This window comes from Corvus hawaiiensis, chromosome 6, assembly GCF_020740725.1.
Source record: "Corvus hawaiiensis isolate bCorHaw1 chromosome 6, bCorHaw1.pri.cur, whole genome shotgun sequence".
Taxonomy (NCBI): Eukaryota; Metazoa; Chordata; class Aves; order Passeriformes; family Corvidae; genus Corvus; species Corvus hawaiiensis.
In genome coordinates this window covers 22,323,524-22,339,181 of record NC_063218.1, presented here as the reverse complement: position 1 = coordinate 22,339,181, position 15,658 = coordinate 22,323,524, and positions in this window count along the sequence as shown.

Below are 15,658 nucleotides of genomic sequence, written 5' to 3'. Positions count from 1 at the left end.
GGATATCCACGGAGACAAGTCCCAGCATGGGGATGCCATCCCAGGGCACAGCTACTGCCACAGGCAGCACCGAACACATCCCACAGAGCTCCTGGAATCACACCTGGGGGCAACTCTGATGTGGCTCTGTGCACTGCACAAGACACCTGTGTACACAGGTGGCTGCAGCTTGTGCCTCTGGACTCGGCATTTGCAAAATAGAGAAGCCAAACAAAATCTGAAGAGCAAATTCCAGTTTTAAGTTACATTTAAGTTTTCATGGATACTATTCCAATGAACTGGCAGAGCAAAGTGCCTTACTCTGCCAACTGAACAAAGCAAAGGACTGTATCAAAAAATTAATGAGTCAAAAGGAAGAGTAGACCATAAGTAACAAGTCAAGACAGGCAGGGATTGTTGCATAGCAGGCTCATGTCAACAGAAAGCTTACATCACTGGTCTGAGTCTATGAGTACTGTTCTAACCATCTGTAGGTTTGGGGATCAGAGAGGAGAGTTTTGAACTTTGGAGATGGCAGAAGGGCAAGTTCAGGAAGGAGCAATTGGGTAGCCACTGGGACAAAGCAGCAGAAAATTTTCCGCTCCAATGTCCCAAACAGAGAACAAGGGCCTTCTGCACTGCTAAGAGATCATCAGAACTCATCAGAGCTGTGACTGAGGGGAAGAATTTCCTTTGAGAAAAGGGAGAACTGAAAACTGACACAAAACTGGGCGTCTGAATGATGCAAGGTATGCAGAGAGTCTTGATGGAAGGTCACAAGGCAGCTGTAGTCAGAAATAAACCTAAGCCTTTGACTTCTATATTTGCAATTCAGAGGCAGATAAAGCAGTGGCTCAGCAATTGCATTCAAGGCAGATAATAGCAGACAGTCTACTCTGAGAGGGAACAGTCTACATTCTTCAGGTGTCTTTCCTCCTCTTCTACAGTCTCCAGGTGCAGGCTGAAGTAAGCAGAAAATGCTGAAGGTGTAGCTGAAAAGGCTGCAGTATGACCAGGACAATGCAGTGCTGTGAGGTGTTACTGTGTCCTGTGTTTCTGTCATGGTTACAGCAGCCTAGCACTGAAGGCTCAGGGACTGTGCTGCAAAATGCCTCCAGGGCAGCAGGGAACCTTGGTTTTAAGCTTGGGTCTGAATGGCAGAATGCACCTGAAGAATGTAGACTGTACCCTCTCAGAGCAGCCTGTAGCATAGGTGAAGAATTAGCATAAGTGTGGAAAGCTCTTTGGGGACCTCACAGCCTTGAAGAAAGCAGTTATGAGGATGCTCAGGAAAACTTGGTAAGCCCCTAGCTAAACTTCATGGACAGATGGAGAGGCAGTGCTTGGAAGGTTGGCTAGCCTGGTGTAGGAATGACCATCATTTGTCCTCAGCATCTCTTTATAAGTAAAGGTAAACCATCAATGCCCACAGCAGATTGCTTCCTTCTGGTGGAGGCAAGAGTAGGCACATACATATTTCTAAACAATGGAGTTGGTTGGTTCAAATTTAACTGCGCTGAGAATCGTGTTTCTGCTCCAAGAGAGACCCTCCCTGTCCTTAACACCTTCTGCTGTGGATGCTACAGTTCTAGGCTCACTACAGCTTCTGTTTCACTGGCTTGGAAAATAACACTATTCTGGAAATATTTTAGCCTTTAAAGCTATGTAATACTAAAAGGACTGTTCAGACTACTTTCTCCTCTTTTTTACAATGCAGCCTTGACTGAACCTGTATTTGGGCACTGACTTGGACCAGAATTTCTAAACACAGTGAACTGTTTGCTGTTCAGTCTGTTTGCCTGGAGAAGCCAGGCTAGCCAACGAGACTTGCATAATGGTTTTGTTGTGAAATGGGGAAGGAGTCAGGATAGGAGGTTTATGATCAGAGGTGCAAGATATCAGAGAAGATACACCAGGGACTGAAGAATGTGTATGAGCATGGCTCTGATGAGCCACAAGAAAACAGAGGGGATGATATCTGTTAGGATCAGGGTGTTAGCCAGCAGAACAGGGTATGTGAGGGATTCCAGTGTGGCAAAGGGGATAAATGACAGACTAATTTAACCCCCTGTAGTTGTTATTCCTTTTAATACATACATATAAGTGGCAAAAGTTTAATCCTTCATTAGGAGAGAAGCGGATAACTGTATTTACCTTTTTTATTATTTACGAAATACGTATAATGTTATATTTCTAATGGTGTAAGGAAATCAAACAGCAGGGCACTATTTCCTTGCTCATGGCTCCAGCCTTCTGTCACAAAAGTGTGTTTTAGGTTGCTCAAAGAATCACTGGGAAAAGTATCAGCAAAAGCAGGTTTAATATTAAAGTGAAAGCACAACAAAGTTCATTGGCAAGCTTCACTCTACTACTAACTAGGTGGTTAAAGCACACAGAGAAAAATCAGACCAAGATGTAAAAATCAGTCAGTCTAAACCAACAAAAAATTATCTGCATGGAGGCTGGAGATGGGAAAAGGGTAAGAATAAAAACAAATAAGAGAGACCCTCCTGTTGAGTCATAAGGTTTAGAGTGGACACCCGTACCAAACTTGCCCCAGGTTTGACCAAAGCTTTAAACTTAACAGCACTGAACTGATAATTTAATCAATTTAACAAAAAATTCTATAGAATTTGCTATAGCACAATGACTCACATGCCTAACTTACTTATTAATCTAAAGTACTTAAGAATGTAGGAAAACAACCTTCATAGTACATTTGCTGTTGCATATTCACACTTGCAGGCACAGAGACCTAAAGGAATATGTACATATGCCTGTGAAAAATTCCCCTCTAATTCAGTGAAATACTCATGTTGGATGCCTTTGCATCTTTTCAATGGGCAAAGGGTTGAGCTTCAAGGAGTGGAGATATCAGCTCCTTTGTCGGCGATTGGCAGCAGTCATCCAAGTATAGCAGACTTGAAAGTTTGTGAGCTCTGAGAGACCCCACTCAGAGGGAGATTGCTGGTCACAGCCCACTGCAGTCCTGGAGAGCTCAGAGGGTCTCACTTAGGACTGCTCTTCATAGGGTCACAAGGGAGTTGACTTTAGCCATAGTAATTTTCCATCCTGGCTGCAATTCTGGTTGGTTTTGCTATCAAACTTTCAAAGAAAAGTTCCACTTGGGTTGTTATTCAGGCAAGAAAAGTAAGTTTCCAAGGCTGTTTGTTAAAAAGCAGGAGCTCATTAGACAGCATGAGTTCCTGGAAGCAGACAGTGTTTCTGATAAGCTCAAGAGGAGCTGAGCCCAGGTGCTGTTGGTCAAGGCTGAGGCCTAACAAGCATTTCTCAGATGATAGTGCACCCAGAAGTGGGGAGGAAGGGGGCATGCACCACCACACCTTTTTTCAGACCATAACAAAGAGCTGGTTTTCTCTAGGTTTTAGTCAGGGCTGACTACCAAGATTGTCCTAGCTTTGTTCGGAGCCTCCTATGCTTTATCTGCTTTTACTTATGTCCCCTGTCCCCAAGACTTCTAAGTGCAGTACAAAACTGCACTGAGAAACTCGTATCTGTTCCCATCCCACCCTCCTCAGTTCAATTTTCTGGATATTTGGCCCTCCTTTGGGCAGTGACTTGGGCAGTGTTTTGGAATGGAGATGTCTGTTTCTCTGCAACAGAACTAGACTGTATCTTACAGCCAACTTAAGGCCAGCAGTAACATCCATCCACTTTCACTGCATTTCACTCAGCTGTGGAAAGATGACTGGGGGTAATACCAGAGGAAACAGAGAGGTTATATTCACAGCCTAACAGAGGTTGTAACGGTATGGAAATTATAGAGTGAAACACAGTTGCTGCTCCCTGGACAGAATGCGGTTGGCATGCTCAACACCTACTCCACAATGGTTCCCCACACCCACAGTCTGCAACCATAGCACCTGCTAAGGGGGATGGAACAGAGGGTGGAGTGGACTCACCTCATGTGGGCTCTGTTGAAATCCTCGCAGGGAGGGGAACTCGATGGCACTTTGCAACTGAGAAACTGCATAACACCTGTCAGCCAAGGGAGACAGGAGATGTCTTGCTGCTGAGCCAACAGCTGTGGTGAAATCATTCCCCTTGGATGAACTTGGGTCATTATAGCCTAATTGTAATATTAACACACACCTCCACCCCAAAGTTACCTGCCCCCAAGGTACGACCACCCTTCACTGGGCATGTGCTCTGTATTCTTGACTGTATCTTTAAAAACAAAGTGAGAGAATTTTACACCAATCAGTAACAGTGGTATGTATGACTGGAGTCACTCAAGCTCCACCTAAGTGTAGAGTAGTAGTATAAAAGTAAGTTGAGAGTGGGGGAAAAGTTAGGGAGGACTCCATCATAACTGCTGGGATCAGTCAACAGGCTGAACTTGCCTTCTCCACTGTGGAGATGCCTACTGGGTAAGAATCAAACTCTATGCATGCTGAATATTTTAATGGGGATTAGAGCTTTTCTGTGCACTGCTTTGAATATGTTTTTGCAGTCAGATACTATCACCAGCACCCATCAAACCTTAAGCTGTCACAATTTTATATTAATAAAGAGTATTGTTCCATAAACTGTTAGTGAGCGTCCTTCATGGGCACTAGAAGTCACCAGCAGCAGGTAGTGTACTGAAACAAAGAGGAAGACCCACTGAGGGATCTCCCTTATGCTGCTGGTGCGTGTCCCTCTCTAAGTCAGTGGAACCACGCTCCGATCCAGCAGGACTGCTCAGTGAAGGGTTGTCCTAACAGGACTCTGACAGACTGGTCAGGCACAAGGATCTCGACTTTCCTGGGGTGTTGACAGACAAATCAAACACTATGGGTCAAGTAAATCTCCCCACACTAAGGGTTGAGGAAATCTCCCCTTTTCACATGACATGACTTGCTTCTTCTGGAGCCTGAATTTTGGGCCTTTGTTTATACCATCACAGTGGAACTGTGTGGTTTTTGTGTCTTTCTAGGTTGTTTACTGGCACTGTTGGACCAACAAAGGCTGTAGCTCAGGAACCTTGTACTTGCCACTGAGAGAAGCTGATACAAGTTAACCTTGCCAGAAAAAAATGATTAGTTTGGTCCTATAATGCAATTCACCTTGTATCCATGTCAGATACATGGTTTAATACAGCAGCGTTTGGGAATGCAGAGGCATGTTTGGGAATGAATGGCTGAGATGTGATCAGTTATTTCATCATTCTTGGCTTATGTTGGCTTTTGTAAATGGAAATATGGCCTAACAGGGTCTGGTGTCAAGATACAGAAGTACTGGCAGAATGGAGGTGCAGTCAGTGCGCATTTACTTGGGCAGCAGTAGTTGGAAGCAAGGTAATCTCTGTCGCTTCTGATCTCATATTTGGTTCCTGTGGTGTGTATTTAATCACCCATGCTGCTTCAGCTTTCATGTCCATCCTCCATGGACATTCATTGTCACCCATGCCTGTTGCCACTCATGTTGGTGAGTGGGGAGCAGTGCAGAAGAAACATTAGGTCTCGGGTTCAGTTAGTTTCTGACAGTGCATCTGAACAGGCCTCTGTGCCCTGTGTTCAGGGTTCCTTGGTGTATTCATTCCTAACGCCTCCATTTCAAACACATCGGGAGTTTGACCTCACATAATGATGAGGCTCCTATGAGCCAAGTGATGACTCGTCTCCCCCTCTCTACAGTAAAAAACAGTCCCATGGTTGTAAACTATGATCAGGGTCTCTGCCTTTTTTGACACCCATGTTGGGTGATATTGAACTAGTGAGTTCATTTTGTTTGTGCCTTGCTTTCTTAGTCCATAAAATGAGAGTAGTGAGACCATTACTGTCCCTGCCCCCCTTCCCCATCCAGGATGAAGTGAAAGGCTGCATCTGTGCGGTATAAACAAAGCCCTAATTTACATGTAAATGCATGTGATATCGCTGTAGCAGCAGAGCTGTAGCAGTGAAGCCCTCCTTGTGTGCAGGCAGCTTATGTCAGCAGAATGAGGCTCTTTTTTGAGCAGAACTTTACCGAGCACCATCAGCTGTATCAGCAAAAACATTGAATACCAATATAACTACATCCTCATTAGGACCTCAAGGCCCATAGTATTTTAATTTCTAACTTCTTTCTAGGTGCTTAAATACTTTTGAGGATCTGGAACTATCTATTGGCATTATGGAGGTTACCCTCTTCCCATCAGAACCCTGGCAAACAGGCTCAGAGCAGACAGGTATGGTCTCACTTTATCAGTGGCTGTGGAGCACTCTGAAAAACTCTGGTTAATGGCCCAGAGCCCAGCAGAGCATGATCAAGCTGCTATGGCTGACTTCAAGGGCAACATAACTGCTGCTGCTGCTTCTGACAATGCTGTTAGTACTGCAGGAGACTGGACAGGTTCCTCTTTATTCACCTCTTCCTGTGAGAAGAACAGAACTAAAAATGGTGTCCCCTGGAAAATGTCTTTGTTGATAGCTTTCATTTCATCCTGTACTGATGCTATTACAAAGATGGCACATGAGAGGACAGCATACTGTAGAGAAGAGAGACAGTGAGGACGGTGCTCTAGCACCTGAGCAGTGACCAAACCTTAGCTTGGAGAGGAAGGAAGGGTTGGAGAGGAAGGAAGGAGCAATTTGCTACCTTTCAAATACCAAGCACAGTTTTTCAGGTTCTTATTTTCCTACATCTCTTTAGAAAAAAATGAATGAAGGAAGAAGATAGACAAGTTGGCAAAAGACATGGCTAAAGGAGCTTTTTTTTTTTTTTTTTTTAAGTGCTTAACTTTGTACTTGCAGAGTGAGTCAGTTCAATTCATCCAGCAGAAAATTATCCCACGGAAAATTTTCTTCAGGTCTGTGAACTGAAGTGGTTTGGTGGCTGGAGGAAGGTGGCGATGGATTAGACATAAGGGGAAACTACCCCATCTGTGCAGCAAACTGCTTTTGAATTACAAAATCTGGTATAAGGGGTGATGGGAGCTCAGAAAAAACTTGAAGTTCAGTCCAGAGAAGAAGGTCAGTACAGGAAAACAGAAGGCTGCTTTCTCTTCTTTTGGCAAGGATATTATTATAGATAGAAGAGAGAGAGACTTTGCCATACAGTGAAATGGGGCAAGGGAGAAATTGAAGAGTCTTTAACTGCCCATAACTAGGTAGTTAAAAACCTTCCCTCCAAAGTCAAAGGACGTAAAACTTAACTAGAGGAGATGAAAAATGTTAGAGGCTGTGCACTACCAAGAGGGGAAATCTACCCTGAGACCAGGGATTGATACTCGGGCTTCCATCAGAGAGACAGTGTGATGCTGCAGGCAGGACTGAGCACTCGTGTCTTTCCCACTCACACTGTGCAGTGTGTTGATCAGCAGCAGCCAGACAGGGATGCAAAGCTCATGCTGTGTTTGAGCCTCGAGTGCAGGGGAGACATGTCTGTATCCAACAAGTGTAAAAGGAAACTACGGGAAATGTTTCGTAGGTATAATTTATAGGAAATTCATAAATATTCATAGGAAAATCACATCTCCGGTGAAGATGCTGCAGGCCTGCGTGGTTGCTGTATCAGGCATGGCCATAAGAGGGAAGTGTGTGCTCAGGCATTAGGGGCTTTCTCTGGGCTGGAGCAGCCCCAGCTGTGTTGGCTGTGGGCTCTGCAAGCACCGTGGATCTGCCTGTGTCCCACCTCCTCTGCAGGGCTAAAAGCAGGGCCAGCGCCTTCGGAGGCATGTGAGCTCAGCCACAGCCAAGTGTGCAGGTAGCAGTGATGGGGATGGGGTGAGAGGGGAGCAAGGGTGGGAAAGTGAATTGTCACTTCCTGGAGATAGGGGAGGATGAGATGTGCAACCCTGACCAGTCCTGAGAGAACTGGAGATGCCTTGTTCAGAAATGATGGGCAGTCAGGTGGGGAAATCTCATTTCAGTTTTCTCCTCACACATATACAGATGTCTGGTTGTGTTAGCTGGATCATACTCAGATTAGGGCATTCAGGCTTGAGGATGGTGACATTGAGGTGCTTTTAGGAAGGGCAGGGGACCTCGGGAGAAAGCAAGCTGAAGTCAGCAAGCTTGAAAGATTTATGAAGAGGAATGAAGGTACAAAAGCGTATGGGCAGGCAACCCTGCTAGCTCTCTAAAGGACATGTTTTGCCTGAAGAACTTCGAATAGCATTTTATAGGCCACATGCATAGAGCACATAAGCTGTGAAGCAGCCACAAGTGGGTCTTGGTTGTTAGCAACCCTGTCAGACTCAGGTGACTGTTACTGTCAGTGATGGGCCATCCCTGGCTGCGTGCCTTTGCTACATGCTTGTTAAAACTCACCACTGCACAAGGTAAAAAGGGACACTTACACCATGCAATATGGGAAATTGAGGCTTCACTAAGTCCCTGCCTGCTGACTCCCACGGACCCTGTTAGCTGAAACTGTCATGTATATATGGCTGAGGAGTTTCTCCTTGCCTCCTGGAGATCCTGCAGGGACCCACAGGGTGCTTTGAGGAGAAACAGTACTGAGATGATTTCCTGTCATTCCTGAGATGATTTACCTGCCAAGAATTGTGAGCAGCAGGGTCCAGTCAGGAGCACCAAGTGACCTGATCACCAGCTTCCCATGAGCTGGCTCTGCAGAGAGGCACCCAGGTTTCTCCTTATAAACCTGCTTTTCAGGGACATTTCTTTTTTTGGTCAGAGACAGAAACAGAGGAAAATGAATAGGACAAAGATGAATTTATTCCTTGTTCATGCCACAGCATGAAAACAAAATGCATCTAAGAATAAACTGTACAAGAGCTGGAGGCAGGTGTGGTGGCAAGGCTGGGGGAGACATGGTGGGTGCATCTTTTGGTGCCTGGCTGAGCATGTGTTGATCTTGTGCTCCCAAAGCATCTTATGCCTGTGCAATAGAGGGACCTATAGTTGTAGGAGCAGGGACTGGGTGGTTATCCAGAGGCATAGGTGATGTGAGGGGGAGAGAGCTGAAGGAGTGTGAATTGCTCAGCACATCCATGTTGTGTATCATCTACGGCAGCGGTGTGGCCCAGCAGGGGATGTGTAGTGTAGCTGTGGGCCGCGGGCAGGGGGTTGCTGTGCTGGGAGTGGCTACAAAGAACCACACGGGGTCACTTTGCAGTTAAATGAGGCGAAGAATTACCATGGCGACCGCACTCCTCTCCCTGACAGATGCCAGACTTCCAGGCAATAATGTTTGTGCATTGCTCTAAAACCCCCAAATTCTCTCTCCCCCACTTTTCAGAAAGGGTGAGGACCATGCTGCCTTGTCTCCAGAGTGGGAGAGTGGTAAACACTGGGATATGGGGTGGTTTCTGCACACTCCATCTTCCAGTAGAAGGGGGCCACTGTCTGGGTACCTCCTACACTGGTCACTACTGCAGTGCAAAGACAGAAGGGGTGTGGTTCGAATTACTGTGACACAGTATGGTTCTGGCACTGTGCATCCACTTAGTGACCTCAGGAGCAGCGAGGTCTGAGCCAGCTGCCAGCCCTTAGGCACAAAGTGCACGTGTGCAGAGACCTGTGTGTTGGAGGACATCGCACCCGTGCTGCAAGAGGTGCTCCAGGGAGCATCACAGTGAAGAGCTCCAGTCCTGGTGCCACCAGGAGCTTGGAGCTCACCAGCAATAGGTACTGCAAGACTCCAAGGACAGACAGAAGACAAATGTGCACCAGAACATAAAGCTTTTTTCCACCTAGTGTATTCACACTTGCTTTTAGTGCCCACATGGAACATGTTCTCTGTTCTTATTCAGTTGGATCAAATCATGTCCTATGCTGTTTTCCTGGCAAGGAAAGTACAGCTCCATCTTTCAGATACTACAGGTGCTAAGGTGTGTTCCTCAGAGACTTCTATATTTCATCTTCGGAGACCTTAACTCCTTTTATCTTCAGAAGCCTTATTTCTTTCATCAGTTCTCTAGTTCTCAGTGGTCTGTGAGGCTATTATAAACGGTGTCTATCCTGTGTTCTCAGTTAGAGGTTTGGGGAGATGGTTACTTTGTGGTCTGTGGGGAAAACTTGAAGGAGGAAAGGCTTTGTGGACTAAAAATGTTTGGAGATGCTTGGTTTGGGGAGGAATGCTGATGCATCCTGCACAGAGCCATATGCAAAAGGTGGAAAGAAGAAACCAAGTGGATGGTCACACTGGTCCTGTAGGCTGAAGTACCACAGGAAACCAGGGAGGTGCTGTAGACCAGCAAGTAGGTCATCATGTCACTTCTGCTGCACTGGTATTTTGCAGACATGCAGAACACAGCTCAAGGCAAAGGTCCAGTGCTTCTCCTCACTGCTGTGCCCATCGCAGCATCTTCCCTTGAGTACTCATCTTTTCCCTGTAAGAGTTTTCGTTTCAATCACAGAAAAGCATTCTAGACACTGACAAACAGGTACTGTCATCTTGCAGAGGGTTGGCAAAAGAACAAATAGCTGCACTTCAGTGGAGGTGCAGCAATCTTTCCACACAGCACAGACTTGCTAATTTGCATGGTCATGAGGTCTCATTGGAAAGATATTTTTAAATGAAAAAGCAAGGAACTGATGCAAAATAGATTTGAGCATATTCCAGGAGATAGCTAAATTTTTCTTAGTGAAACCCAATAATAGATCAGTCTGTGTGCTATGAACCTCTCATCACAAAAATATATCACAGGAGGCTTCTGCTGTCTATTCTGGGCTGAGCACTGACCTTGGCTATTAGATCTCAATTAAGCATGTATGTGACTAATGCTTCTTTCTCTTACACTTTTCTGCTGCAGAAAACAATATTCATGGAATCAAACACAGAGTACTTGCACAGTCACTCTCCAGAAGGGACCCATGGCTTCTCAGTAGGTTTCATACCACATGAAAAAAAAAGCATTTCTGATGTGAAATTCAGGGAAAGGAAGTATTAAAAATCTGTGGAATTAAGGATTGCAGCCTTCAGCACTGAGCCCCTCTGCTGTTCCAGAATGGTGTGCAGTGATGCTTGCAGCTGCAGGCGGGGTTGAGTACGCCACGGGGACAAAAAGAGCATACTTCACTTCTTTATGCTTACTCACCTGGCATCCTTCGTTCGAGAAGGGAAGAAGGGCTAGTGAATTTGACAGTGGTAGTAATAAGACTATGCAAGACTTGATTCAGTGCTTAAGACTCCTATGCAAGCCAAGGCCTGTCTGCAAACTTGTTCCACTTTCAGCTCAGGTAAATGCTGAACCATCAAAACAGCATGCCAAACTCAGATCTCTCCTGGAGCATAATTAGAGTGCTGGGCCAGAAGGGCTTGGAGGCAATCATACCCCTACACTCATACTTGACAGGTCAGGACTGGGGACTAGAGAACTGGTGAGCCTCACTTTTATGCCTGGGAAGATCGTGGAGCAGATCCTCCTAGAAGATATGCTAAGGTACATGCTATGCCAAAAGCAAAAGAGATGCCAATTGTTCACCACCCTTGTGATGAGGATTTGATGGAGCAATGCCATTGTGAAGAATAGAAGACAGCTCTCCTACAAGGTGGAAAAAAGCCTTGCTTTAAAAGGGCCTGTGGTGTGTTTCAGCTATGTGGACTGAAAAGAGGCTTGTGTGAAGTAGGGTTTAGAATGGCTGCAGATTATTTGCAGTAGTGTGGCTAAAATCTTCCTGACCTGTCATAGACACCTGACAATCAGCAGTTCTGCCAAGTCAGGTTTCATCATAGCAATGAGAACAAGCTGACAAACTCAAACCAGTCATCACAAGATTAGTGCAGTTCTCTGCCAGCCTTTCCAGGTGCTGGTTACATTTGACAAAAGATCAGGCTAACATCTGACTCTAACCCTAGAGGAATGTTGTCTGAAAAGCCAAGGGGGAAAAGGCCAGTGAAAATGAAAGTGTGCTGACTGGAGTGGCACAAAGCTGTACCTAAGCTTAGTCTCAGCCACTGGGACCAGATAGATGATGCCAAATAAATTCTCTCTGTTCTAGAAAAGATGGGACGTGCTACTCAACACCTGGTAGTGAGGTTGTGTTACATTTTGGTGCTTGTCTCATATTCAGTGTATGGTTTTTTCCATTTCTCTTCCTGCTCAGGCCATGGTGAGCAATGACACTTTGTCCGTGGAAGAAACTATTTCCAAACACTTTTTTGTTAACACTGCTGCTAAAAATGTCTTGATGCTCCACTCAGGTTTACTTTTTTTCAGCTCCATTCCATGATTCCGAGCTCCATAATATCAAAATTTGTGTAAGAAGTTATCCCATTATGAACCAGCAAGTCTTTCCAAAATTTAAATTCTGTCTGGAAACAAATCTAACTCCAAAGGTTTAGCATCAACCAACACCTCTGCCTAGATTGATTGTTTTAAGCAAGAACAGTGGTTTGAAAGATGAGCCTCCTTTCCAGACTGTGTGCTCTCTTTTGGCTACTCCATCATTTCCAAATCAATAGCTGTCTCTGCTTGTCCCCCCTCCCCTCCAGATCCTGCTCTTTACTACCTCGTTTTGGTTTTAATTTGCCACAGCAAAATTGCAGTCATTTTTCCCCCACCCTAATTAAGAGACCTATCTGTTAAGGAGAAAGAAAACAAAAACAAAACCTTCTTATCTAAGCCCTTAGCACAGAACAGAGGAGGAATGATTGGTGAGATGATCACCTCTAGAAAGCCAAGGCCTTTATTGATTCTTCTGGCCTTCCTCAGTAAATACAGAATGAGTATTTCAAATTCACCTGGAAGGAAGCTAAAAGTTAATGTAAAATACTGACTTCTCAACATCAGAGGAGAAAGAGACTGTATGTCTTCTAGGCTGATTCCCTTTTTTTCTCTATACATAGTTCAACAAGAATATTTGGATAGTGTTTCATTGTGCCTCATAGATTCATAAAATCATTTAGTTTGGAAAATACCTCTGAGATCATTGAGTCCCAGCATAAACCTAACAGCTAAACCTAAACCTTGGCTGTGGTGGACAGCCAAGTCCACCACTAAACCATGTCCCTAAGCACTACTTCTACACATAAGTGTGAGTGCCACCTCACATTACCGCTATTTCAGTTTCCCCACAGTTTGTTATAAACTGGCCTAGCTTCTGAACTTCTGGGGGCTAATGGTCCTGACCTACACTTTGGAAGAGCTTTGAGATCATGAAACAGGTTAGAAAAGCTGTATTGTGGGCAGGTGGCAGCAGCACTGACCTCTTGAATTAAGGAAATAAGCATTGAGTGATGGTGAAGGAGGGCACAACCCCAGTGCTGAAATGGGTGATTACATGAACAAAAAGGGACAGGCTACACAGAGAAGCTCAGGGGAGAGTCCAGTACACAAGGGGATTTTGTGGAAGAGGACATTTAACAGCCCTATAGGAAAAGGTCAAAGACAGAATAATCTCCACTGACTTGGGAAAAAACAAGATGGGAAGCATCTCCACAAGGTTAAAGCTTTCACTTCCTCATCAAGAGGAATAAACATCTCTAGTCTGAAAAGAGGGAAAGCTACTGCAGGCTTTTCCAGATTTTATCCCCTTTCTCCTTCATCCCTGATCTAGTGGAAGTGGTACTTTCCATGTTGCCTATCTGAATACAAGCCCTAGCTTCGAATAAGAATCAGGTCTGACTCCCTGCTGTACTCCAGAGACTTATTTACCACCCTGGAGAGTTAAGCATTTAGCTGATTAAGTTCAGTCTATGTGCACAGTCAGCTCCTTCTAAGAGGGGTGATATAACAGCAGGAACCAGATGGGGATTGTGCCTGCTGGACTAAAATTACTCTGATATTCCAGATTGTTTCCCTCCTCTCTGGGACATCAAGAGCAGAACCCTCCAGAGCAGGACCTGCTATAGAAGTCCAGACCAGCTTGCACTAAGAGCACAAATGTAGCCTTTTGAGACTGGTTTCCTAAGGGAGTAAAGCATATGTTCTTATGGGTTGTGCATGTGTTAAACTTGGTGTGTCCTCATGCTCCTGTCCAGTAACTCTGAAACCTGTTGGTCTATTTCAATTAGATTTGATAAATTTCACAGCAAATTAAGTTCCTGCAAGTAGTAGGTAACCAGTTAGAGGAGAGGGACTCTATAAATATCCTGATTTGGGAAAAGGGTGCACTGTGCATGTATTAAACTCTGGGGAGATCACATGGGAAAAAATTACATGTAAGTACTCATCTGGATGAAAAGCTTCAGTGAGAACTCGATTTTTCAGGAACAGAAATCCATAGGGGACCATGGTTCATTCATTCTGCACCTCACAAAACTACTACTTTTATTTTGCTATGATAGAGATGGGAGGAAAAAATTATTTAATCTAGGAAACACTGTAAAAAAGCGGATCTAGTGGAACTAGCAGGTTTAGGAACTAGGGTTCAGTAGTCAATTTGTTGACAGAAACCAGCCCTAGCAGAGAGAGTGGTGCAGCACCTGAAATCAGACAAGGTTCTGAACAAGGCTAAAGTGAAGAAGGGTGGGGCACATTATCTATGGGGAAACATTGTGGTTCCCATGGTCCTTCCATGTGTCTCAGAGTAGACTAAGGGGAGATGGTCTAACTGTAGACTTCAGTTGTTTGTAGGAGAGTTACAAAGCAAGTGGAAGCAAACTCTTGGTAGTAATAGATGGTAAGAAAAAAGGAGAGAGGATGATAGAGGTTGTATTCTGGGAAACTCAGGTGAAATTTCTTCTTAAGGTGAATATGACAGCACTGGGCAGAAGTTACTGAAATAAATGGTAGAGTCTCCATTGTGGAAGGTTTCCAAGTCTCATGTAGGCAACAGCAGTAATTCCTAGTGGGAGGTTGGACTAGACACCTTCAGAGGTCCCTTCAACCACCATTTCTGTGGTCCTTTACTTTTTGCCCAGATGATGATGCACGAAAACAGCTTTTATGAGCAAAGCTGTCACTTAGAGAGTGGCAACTTTTGTCTCACCTCAACTTTACCAGAGGACATATGAACATAGTCATTGTTCAATTCCTTGTATACAAAAATGGTTTTATTAAGGTATTTGTGATTTTTATTTGCTGAGTTTTAAATAATGGAACTTATTTTGTACTGTGCTAAACTTGTGTCAGGCACATCTTGTGCCTCCTTGTACCAGACCTATAGCACTGTGCTACAGACTGTTTTCAACCAGCTTTGGTTGTTAGGATTTACAGAGGCATCCGTAAATGGCCGTGGATGACTGTCACTAGTTTTCTCTAAGTCTCTTCTTGCATAAAGATTATTAAAAAAAAAGCCTTTTATATATGGGTCTTTTGAGGCCTCTATCAACATATTTTTCTGGATCACTGATGTCTGCAGGCCATGTACTTCTGTTAACTTTTTGAGGTAACATGTTCAGACTCAGGCAAGTTTTATGATTTCATCAGAACTAAAGTACGCTTAGAGCACACTGAATTATAGCTCAATTAATTTTGCATTCTAATTAAGTGGAAAACAATCTTATCACTGACAAGTCTCTTTTCTGTGTTAAATCTATCCTGTTTCAGGTGTGATGCAGAGAATAACTTACATGAATAGAAGACAGATCTGAGTTGCTGTCTGCACTGTATAAGATACTGGCCAGCTTCACCCTGGACCTGTAACCATGCCACTGAGATGCTGCCGCTGTCTCGGCAGTCCCTACCCAGCTTCTTCACCCAGCCACTTGCTTCTCTCTACCTACTACCTCAGCAGAGCACAGAGCATCATAGAGGAGCTTAGGTGCACCTTACTACAATCTGTAGAAATATCTGCTGTGAAACAGCAAGGAAAAACTGTCAACAAAGCTCTCAAAGAAAGGAAAA